This window comes from Palaemon carinicauda, chromosome 3, assembly GCF_036898095.1.
Source record: "Palaemon carinicauda isolate YSFRI2023 chromosome 3, ASM3689809v2, whole genome shotgun sequence".
In the NCBI taxonomy this organism is placed as follows: Eukaryota; Metazoa; Arthropoda; class Malacostraca; order Decapoda; family Palaemonidae; genus Palaemon; species Palaemon carinicauda.
Window position 1 is genome coordinate 7,382,595 of NC_090727.1, and position 8,134 is coordinate 7,390,728.

The window sequence follows — 8,134 nt, forward strand, 5'->3', positions numbered from 1 at the left end:
CAGGGACGAAGCATATTGAGTAATCGCCAGGCCCTTCGGTAATCCTATGTTGAGATTGATCTTGATCTTAAACAAAATACACGCGCACACACACACACAAACATATATATATATATATATATATATATATATATATATATATATATATATATATATATATATATATATATATATGTTTATAAAACCAAGTGTGTGTGCGTGTGAAATAAAATAAATATAATTGAAGTTAAGGTGAAGGCGCTACAGGTACTTGAGGCTGCAATTCAGAATGAGAATAATCGATGTTAAATACCAGCTTATGCAACAAGGACTATCAGTTATAACTTATCAAGCCAATAAAAAAGTATTAATTAATCATATCACAGTTGTTCTTTATGATTTGTTTCAATTAGAGAAATATTTACTGTAGCTTCATTACAAAGAAGCTGAACGTTGTCCAAATAGAAAGCATGAGCTAATGAAAATGGAATATCGATGCAAGCTACTCTTATACTGTCCCCTGCAGTAATGCCTCGGAAAAACCATCTCATCCCATCCCGAGAGCAGTCTCAACAACAATATATAAACTATAATAAGATCCTTGATAACTTAAAATTTTATAAGAACAGAAAACCCGTTGGGAGGTAATTCACGTTGTACAAGAGTTTCTTATTTCTACAAAGATGACTGAAAACTCATATTATGAATTGTACTTATTTTTTTTTTTAAGAGGCTATCCATTCAAGACAAATTTCATTGTTACGTTAACCGAAAAAAAATGTACTCTCATTTCCTTCTACTTCTAAGGGTTGGCATTAATCTTGTGCACTGATAGTTTTTTTTTTTTTTTTTTTTTGGGGGGGGGGGCTTATAGCACATTGCTTTTCCAACTAGGGTTATTTCTTAGCTAATTATAATAATAATAATAATAATAATAATAATAATAATAATAATAATAATAATAATAATAATTAATAATAATAATATACCCAAATTACCTATTCAAACCTTTTGACTCTTCGGAATGATGAATAGATCAAAACTTACCCATCAATAACAATTGATATTCTGATGGTATACATTTAATTCTACCTTTTATTAAAGATAAGCACCTTTTGCATAAATTCGGAACATTTAAAACGAAAACTCCAAATGCATCAAATCACATAAACATTACAACTTGTAATAACTGCTAGTAAATAATCATTCAAAACACCTCCAGTTAATGGTAAATGCTGAGACCTTAGGGGTAATTTAATTGCAGCCATTTGGCAATAAAATTTTATTCAGACCACCTGTCGCATTCAAGCGTACGCCAAATATTTAGCACCTATTGCCACATGACAAGTAGCAATAAACAGATCTAATATCCGTTCACAAAGGGGAATTAATATTTGGCTGTTATGTAATATTCCTATTATTAGCCTACCTTTAGTAAAACAAACTGCTTATAATAATGATATTCAAGCTCCTCATTAATGGGTACAAGTATTAATGCAACACTGAAGTGGTAAAATACCGTATAAATGGCCTTCTTTAACATTTCACATAATTGAAAACTAAGACATTTAGTTATACAACCTAACGTACGAAAATTTAGTGCATTAGAAGTGAGTGGAGCCGTCAGAGTACAAAGCATCATTGAACAGAAAAACTTTTTGATATAACTTTATTTAATCAACTGTGTGTTGACTTATTTTCTACCTCGGTGCTAATTGCACCTGGCCCGTAAAGTTTTTTTTGTTTTGCAAGCTTCTGTAACCTCAACTTTCACAGCAGGTGTTTTACTCTCTCTCTCTCTCTCTCTCTCTCTCCTCTCTCTCTCTCTCTCTCTCCTCTCTCTCTCTCTCTCTCTCATTTCGAGTCGGAATTAATGCAATCAGCCGCTTGACTGCTATTACTTTTAATAGAAAGGGAGGAAAAACAATTATTAAGTCAAGATTAAGACATACTTATTAGGTATAGTTATCTGCACTTATTTTTCTACCTCTTCAGTATTTTGATTTACCGCTATAACATTAAACACTGAATTTCAGTTACGTAAGAGGTTACCCCATACTCCACAAAACATGATTACGTTGGGAAATGAAAAAGATTAAAAGGTGAAATTATTATTGATGCTAACATTTATGGAGTTTAACTAAGCTTTCAAAATTTTCCAAATACAGAAATTTACTTTATGGCCTTATATCTCTTGATTAATAACTCTTTGAAGGGAGGCGACCACCATTTCCATTGAGGATGTTTCTTCAACCAAAAGGTAGTTTCATTTGACTCAATTTAATTAAAGTATCGTGCATTTTTTTTCTAGTCTTTATATTATTAGTAAACATTACGAATTAAGCATTTCTAAAGAATTTGCGATTTATTGATAACGGTATTCACAGTTATATTTAGATGTTTCCAATTCCTTTCTTCAATTTCACCAATCATATCTGCTAAAAAATCTTTGAATTCCTCACAAAAGAAACATACCTGATAAAATTTAACTCAACTTCATTGGAGAGAAGATGGCATTTGATTGGTTGAGATTTCAAAATGAAATGACAGTTATAGACAGACAGTTCTCTTTGTCTTATTCCGTCAAGAATATACGCCTGTAAATCGAACATTTGCTTAGATAAAACAAATAGTTGGTTCCAGATCCAGCATTAACCTCTGCAAAAAGATAAGTATTAGGATCCTGGTTTGGTAAGTGACTTTTCTTTAACACGATGAAGGATATTTTTCCATTGATTAATAAAAGAATTCGGTTATATTAAATGTATATTTACCTCAGTTACAATCAATATTTATCTGTACACTGATTTCATTATAATGGCCCTCGAAATTGAGCTTTACTGAAAATATAACTAAATATTTCAGATCAAGAAAATCTGTATAAAATCTACAATTGGTTATAGAAAAGGCTGCAAAATTTTATTTTCATATTTTCGAAATGTTTGGGCCCAGATCCAAAATACTGATAAAAATCTTAAAATTTTGTAATTGGTGAAAAAAAAGATAGAATAACCGCGATATCATTACCATTAATTGCCTTTCAAAAGCATCGGGTTACACTATACAAACAAAGGTTGAAATTATAGGTATTTGATTGAAATAGGTTAAAGATTTACCTATTTTTCTTACTGTAAAAAAGGGAAAATCTTGAATTCTCATGGTGCACTAACATGATAAAATAAAGTTGCCCAACTATACCAATATCTCTGACTATTGTGTGTATTATACGAAGTTGAAGTCTGTCAAGTAATTTTCAAAAATAAATTTGAGGATTATCATTTTGGATCTGAGTCTCTAATGAAAGAAAACTCTCTTGTACTTCATAAATAATAATAATAATAATAATAATAATAATAATAATAATAATAATAATAATAATCATCGTCGTCATCATCATCATCATACCTGACACCTGAAAAACAATATAACGAAAAAAGTTGCCTAAAGCCAGGACTCCACCCACTCCGTCATCCTTGGTCTAACGACCGCAAGGAAGGAGGAAGTAATTCTCTGGCGCCACCTGACACCGTCCAAATAAGAGAACAATTTTCAAGGTATTTGAGTCAACGATATCTGAGAAGAATTCTTGACCTAATCAAGGAAGAGTTGTATGAAAGTTGAAAAATATGGTAACCCTTCCTAGCTATAGAGCCTAAAACCCGCTAAATTGAGACGGACTTTAGGAAACCCCTTATACACCTATAGGATGGGATTTACTGTAGCTAAGGTCCTGTAAAGGGAGGATGGCTTTATGGAATTTGACCCTTATGTACAGCGCTAAGTTTAGGGAAGCCACTCAAGGCCTATGTGCATGCAGAGAAAATCCAGCGATCGCACTATTTATCAACTAGTTGAACAGCGGCTTAACAGCAAGTTAGGAGAAAAGATGCGGTAATGTAAGTAGAGTGGAAGGACTATTAAGTGGAAGCAGCTAGCGGCTGAAAGCCCTATGCAAAGACCCTTTGACAATGAGTGAACGAATATAATGCATCTTGCTTAAAGCATTGAATTGGGATTTGAACATTTTTAGCATTGTCCCTTAGGCTCTAAACTGTATTGTCCTTCGTTACATAATTACTAATGTATATCATTCCTGTCCTCAGTTCTCTTCTTACCTAGCTAATAAACTTCTTTCAATTTCTCCCAGCTTGGGACTTGCCTTGCTTAAAAATGATAATTTATGTAAAACCTTTGAGTCACACGAATTTGCTTCAGCAGGCTAACTATACTTATGAAGATAATGTACAATCTATACAGGCAAGATAAGGTATCTAGTCTGGAGATGAATAAGATTTTCCCACAAATTCTTATGCTTAATGCCAACAAGGCAAATTAAGAAAACATAGCTGCTAAATATTTTTATTGGTTATATTTCAAGTACCAATTGAATATATATATCCATTAACGGTTCCTGTCATCTGCTTCTGAGAACTTTGGGACAATGTGAGACAGTCAAAGATGACAAAGTTTGAACACCAACACAGCTTACAAGATTATGGACGTTCTAGGCTGACAGGGAAACGTGATATTGCAGCAGAGTTTGAAGTTTGATTAATACAACGCTTTCATCAGCATATGTTTGAAAGCAAACTCGTGCGAATAGTGTTGCATAAACTTAATAAATAATATAACAACAGCATTATATATAGATATATAGATATATAGATATATATATAGATATATAGATATATATATATATATATATTATATATATATATTATATATATATATATATATATATATATTATATATATCTATATATATAATTATATCTATAAAATATATATATATATATATATATATTATATATATATATATTATATATATATATATTATATATATATATATATATATATATATATATATATATATTATATATATCTATATATATAATTATATATATAAAATATATATATATATATATATTATATATATATATATATATATATTATATATATATATATATATATATATATATATTATATATATATATATATATATATATATATATATATATATATATATATATATATATTCATTCCAGAAATGAAGCCAGAAAAAATTCCATGGCTACTTTTTCACTTTAGAATCAGCGGTTGAATGAGTAATCTGATGTCACGTTGAAATTAGCAGAATGTAGTGGTGCTGTCAAAAGGTAATGAGTATTTCCGCTTTTCTTTTTAAGAATGATTTGCGATATGATATACACTTAACTTCAACCTGTCCGTGTTTCGGAATTATCATTATTATTATTATTATTGTTGTTGTTATCATCATCATCATCAGATGTATAATATATATATATATATATATATATATATATATATATATATATATATATATATATATAAAGCCTGATGAGAATTGTGTACGTTTGAACGAAGATTTCTGCACAAAGGTTCATCGCAATTCAGTTAGTGGGGTCTCAATATGACCATATATTTGTGTAGGCTATATATATATATATATATATATATATATATATATATATATATATATATATATATATATATATATATATATATATATATATATATATATATATATATATACTGTATAAACATATATAGGATAATTATGTACACTCAGACGTGTTTTTCATATTCATATAAGCCATATATTATACTACTACTATTATCTAGATTCTTTCATAGGGAATCAACTCGAAAGATAATAGCTTCAGGTCGGCCGGGGAATCAAACCTGAGCACAACAAACTGAAGTACCATTGCTAAGTCAATGGAACCTCAGTTTATTGGGCCCAGGTTCCATACACCGGCCGTCCTGAAGCTATTAACTTTGAGCTGATTCCCCCCCTAAGTCCCTGATCCCGAGGTAGAGAAAATCCAGATATTAGGAGTCTAATATATATATATATATATATATATATATATATATATATATATATATATATATATATATATATACGTATATATATACGTATATATATATATATATATATATATATATATATATATATATATATATATATATATATGTATATATATATATATATATATATATATATATATATATATATATATATATATATATATATATATATATATATATATATACATGTGTGTATGTGCTTGCGTGTGCGCGCGCGTGTATGTGTGTACATTATACGTCTTAATACAGAAGGAGAGAATTCATAAGAGTTCAACCTTCTGGTCTCTCAGCTAATCTTTAGTAGGGGATAGGCTGCTAGATAGACGACCTTTTCCTAACACTGCAGATAAAGGTTGAGAGAGAGAGAGAGAGAGAGAGAGAGAGAGAGAGAGAGAGAGAGAGAGAGAGAGATGGCTTAAAATTCTGATATACCGAAAGATTAAAGGAATTTAAAAAATGTAAATAAAGTCTACACAAGACATGAAATATGAATAAGTATATACAAGTGAACAAAATGGAGAAGGAAAAGTAGCTTATAAAAGAAAAAATATATAAAAAGTAACAAGAAGGGAAGGCAAATAGTGCCATTAACCTGAATAAAGAATAATAGCAAATATATCATTAAACTAATTAATACGATAAATAAAAGGCACAAAGATAACTATCAATAGCTAATCCGTTGAGGGCCAATATATCAGCGCCTATTACCAAGCATCCAGAATACTTATTGCCTACTGCTGTAGTGGTGCAGCATTCTCCCAAAAAGTGCCTCATTTAAGCAAGAACCAAAACCCAAAGTACAACATTTGTCGTCATGAATAAAATTGTGGGAGTCACAAAATTTTTTAAAGATACAAATGAAAAGGAAAAAAAAAACGCAATTTACATACACTGCATTGGGATATCATAATGAGCACTTGCAACGTAACCTATTAATGATCGTGAAGTATATTTAAATGGAAACGAAACTCAGATAGATCCTTCCTGAATGACTTTATTTTTAAGACTAATTTATAATGATATACAGTTTAAAAGAAGACAAGATAGTTAACAGGGTAGTTATGCTTAATGAGTAGTAAGTATCTGTAAACACAAATATAACCTCTTGTAATAGGTAGTTATCAACATAAATACATAACACCTTTTCCCCTCGCGAAAAAGGATGAAAGATTAAAGCAAATAAAAGGATAAACAATCAATAATTAAATGGTGGCATAGCTTCGAATAAATAATACAAAACATGCATAATATTATTAATCATTTTACATTCTAAAATAGTCAGGTGGTCTACTTTGTCTGCTAGACCTTCGAAGTTTTGGTAATTCAGATATCGATCCATCAGGTGAGTCATCAGAAGGTTTACCATTTTCATTTCCCGATAATTTTTCTGCAGCTGCCGCTTCCTTTTCTTTTACATTTGGGATTTCATTCTTCTCTGCACCTGCAACTTCATCACCTAACTCTTCACGAGTATTTATGAACTCTTTTGGTAATGGCGGGTCTGGATAGCTGATCAACTCTGAAAAATCACGTGCTAAGAGTTCATTTCTGCTATCTTGAGAATCATTGGAGATCAGTCTCATTTGATCAATATGCCTCTTCCATACTAAGTTACCGTCCACTTGTACATTGTATGTACATGGACCCAATTTAAGAACCACAACTCCTCGAGTCCATATGCCCTTCTTGGTATTTTGACGATAATCCCGAACCAGTACCACGTCCCCTATATCGAGTTCCCTCATTGGTTTCTCGTTCTCTGAGGCTTTTCTTTCAATTCTCTGAGATGCATCTGGGTGTATTAAATCAAGGCGAGTGCGCAACTGCCGACCCATGAGCTCTGCAGGCGTGCGCTTTGTTGTACAGTGAGGTGTAGTTCGGTAAGTCAGTAGAAATTGACAGAACTTGGTATTTAAAGATGTATTACACGATTGCAATGTTCTCATCGCCCTTTTCATTCCTTGTTTGAATGTTCTTACTGTATTTTCGGCCTGCCCATTACTGCTTGGGTGATAAGCAGGTATCAGTATATGCTTTACACCATTTTGGGTCATGAACTCTTTAAATTCCTCAGCCACAAACTGTCTTCCATTATCAGACACGAGCTCTACACAAACCCCATGCTGAGCAAATACCCGCCGCATGATCTCGATGGTATTCATAGTTGTAATTGATTTCATTGGGTGTACTGGCCATTTTGAAAATGCGTCAATCATAATGAGGTACATTTGTCCCAGGAATGGTCCTGCGAAATCAACATGTAC